We start from the raw sequence: 3,543 nt of genomic DNA, 5'->3' as shown, positions 1-3,543 counted from the left end.
CCGTTTTCCCCACCAGGTGAAAGCAGAGACCCAACATTTTTTCTTTATTTTTGAATTTAAGTCAAGGTAGCTGCATTTCTTTGGTTGGTGATATGCTCCCATTTGGGTCTCGTGAATCTCATTTGAATAATTACTCTAAACCAAAGTAATTAAACTGATCTCGACATGTAGGAAAAGGTAGCAATCAAGAGTCATGTAATCAAGATTCATGCTATTTGCGACTATAATTAATTATAATTATTTTTTTCCGTGGTGTAAGTGGGGTCAGCATTTAATAATCAGCATACACCCTACTGTAATTATTTTTTTTCTTCAACTAGAGTGTTATGAAGAGTAATTGTTCCCATTTTGACTAAGCAGGTGTTGTAAAGGTGAAGTTTAAAAAAGCGAGAGATTTCAACATTTCCAAAATTCAAATATAAAGACTTGACATTTTTTAAATTTCTGAGAGGTTTTAAAAAGGCAGAAGATAACGCCGAACATGTCAGGTAAAACTTCTTTGAAAACAACAATTGATCCTGCTTCTTGATTACCTCCTGTACGCAGGAGTCCAGGCTCACCTGGGAGAAAAAAAAGACAAAGGTAAGTGAAAATGAGCAGGCCTTTAAATTTGTCACCTCAAGTCCACACTCGCAGGGGATCTATATACCTTTTCCAAAGTGTAAGAGGCCTCGCGGGTTGTGAACTTTGATGCACAGTACAGTATGTTGTCTAATCATGCCACCCCACATAAAAGAGAGCTTCAAGTAAATGAATTCATTATCATTGTAGCTGCTTGACAGTTCATATTCTCAGATTTCTTTGGCCCTCCATGAACAGACTTATTTGTCATTGTCGAGTCAAAATAAGACATTTACCAACACTGTTTTCATTTTGGAAAACAGTGATTAACTTATTTTGCCTACTAGGCAAATTATGGACCAAAAAAGTCACTTTATAATGAAAAAAAAAAACGTCATTGCGATTTTGGCAGTCATTCTTAAATAAGGGATGCAAACGAAAACATTTTCTTAAACATCCAATTCCTCACTTAATCTACTTGGCAGATGAATCGATTCTTAAAATCGTTCATTGCAGTCCTCGATCATTAATCAAATATTTTAAATCAATAGGTGTCATCATTCAGAAATGGATAAATGCAATCACCAATCATACAGAATCTAGTGTGTATGGTATGGCTCACGTGTATTTTATGTTTGATGCTGCTATCTTTGCTGTCAATAATCACTTGTTTGTGCATTTGCCATTCACATCTCCTGAGAAATCTCCTTCTTTCAGTGATCTCAGAGAAATGTATACAACAATTTTAGTTGATGTTTTTGTGTTTTCTTGCTCTAAGTAAAGAGACGAATGCACCTACATGCACACCCACACACGCACACACGCACACACAATTATTAATGCACATCTGAACGCTGGGCTCTAATCATGTGTGTGTGCTTTTCATCAGGTGCAAGTACGCAGTGCTGACGAACATACGACCACTTTTCTAACGTGTATCACTGTGGCAACCTGCTGGGAGCTATACATGTAACATAGCGGGTCATATTGATGTTGCCCATTGTGACGAGTGAGATCTTAACTTGGCTGTAGAAAATACCATGACTTAAAAAATATATTTTTTTAACAAACAATCATACTCAATGAAAAAAGAAAATCCATATAAAAAGATGATAATAATACAATGTACACCAGTACTGAGGAACCTCTGTTTAAGAGAGCCCCTGTTTATGAACAAATTCGTTGTGCTTTCTCTTGCACAGCAAAAAATATTTAGATCGTATTATTGTTGCTTTTGTTTTGGGTGGGAGGTGGGGAGTAAAATAGTTTCCAAATATTTGACACACTTACTGTGATCCTTTACAATTCAGGTGAAGTATACATGAATATGAAAAATTATGTTGGAGTTAATCAGGGGGCATCGTAAATGTTAAAATTCAGAAGCGGAGTGGGGGGCACTGCCACCCCTTGAATTTGCTTGGACCACCCAGGTGCCATGACGTGTCACGGCAACGACACAGCACACATCGATTAGATTGCGGTCCTCTGGCACATACAGCAGAAATATATGTTAGCACCCTCCACTTTTGATAGCTCATAGAACAGTTTACAAAAGATTCTTTCCACAATGTATCAACTTGCTGTCAAGAATAATGAACAATTAACATGAATAATATAATTAGCTGAAAGTTACAATATATTTTCTCTCACATAATTTTCAAAGGAATTATTAACATTGACTTTTCAAATTTGAATGATCATATCTTCCAAATGATTACTAAAAAAGTGTTGCAAATGTTAGTTTGATACATAAAAAAAATCAAAAGAACTGGGCCAAAGCACCAATGAAATTAATAACATTTAAATCAATAATGGCTTCAGTATTTGCACATGCAATATTTGCACACACGTCCACATGAAGTGCGAAGCCCCATGAGTGACACTTTTAACCAACATTGCGTGAGAATAAAAAAAATAGTTGAAAATTTAAACTCCATTCAACGATTGAGAATGTTGTTAATAATTACTGTCACAGTGTTGTGATGCTTCATTCGTCAGATTGCAATCGCCAAGAAGGTTAGCTGTACTTAACTCTGGGAATGTGACCATTTTCTTTCAATCATTCGCACTCTTTTGAAAAGATTAGGGGTGCTTGAATTTGGCACAGATTTAAAGTCATCCCGCGGAGATAAAAAGTCGGCGCGGTGAGAATTCAAGTCATCACGCCGCGCTAAAAAGTCACTGCACCAACATTTTAAAGGAGTCGTGCACTTGCATCATTACTTTGCAGTCATTGCTATTTCCGTTCTTCAGAAACCACCATCGATGAGTGAGACACTGAATTATTGCTTCAGTAAATTGCAGTTTTGTTACTTAAGCTTATTCTGGATGCACATATGAGAATGGATATGTGCTGCTGTATCATTAAATAAGTACAGTACACACATGTTACCGGTCCAGCGGGGTGGGCCACAGCAACAATTACATTTTTACCTGTTTAGGCAGGAGTGACGGATAAAGGAGGACAACGTGAGCTGCATCCTTCCCAGATTTCGTCTGAGCGTTTATTAAACGCAACACACACACAAAACTTTACTTATAAACATTTCTGTCTTTTCATTGACATCAGTCAGTCCTTCTTTCGGTAAATTCGTATCAATCAATGACCATTTCCCTTTTACAAACTTCTTCTTTCACAATATCCAGTAATTTGTACATTTACATATTAACTACTAACATTACTCAATGCTACTCAAGCAGATGAATTGGCCGCGCTAATCAAAGCGTGTGAAATTTTTGAAAGCAAAGATGTTACAATATGGACAGACAGCGAGTATGGCATGTGTTTTATCAACTTTGGGCTAACCGCGGCTTCCAAACCACAACAAGAAAAGAAATGACCAAATTGCAGCAGGAAACCGATTAGGCAAACAAAGCAGCCAAAGAAACAGTCATAGGTGTGCCCACAGTTGCCGAAGCACAAGACAGCCGCGTTGACACACTACATGATGAACAAGACACACAGACCATCTTGATATCAAG

This window comes from Hippichthys cyanospilos, chromosome 2 (assembly GCF_059441005.1).
Source record: "Hippichthys cyanospilos isolate Australia breed blue-spotted pipefish chromosome 2, RoL_Hcya_1.0, whole genome shotgun sequence".
Classification (NCBI taxonomy): Eukaryota; Metazoa; Chordata; class Actinopteri; order Syngnathiformes; family Syngnathidae; genus Hippichthys; species Hippichthys cyanospilos.
The sequence above is the reverse complement of the archived record's forward strand: the minus strand, read 5'-3'. Positions refer to the sequence as shown.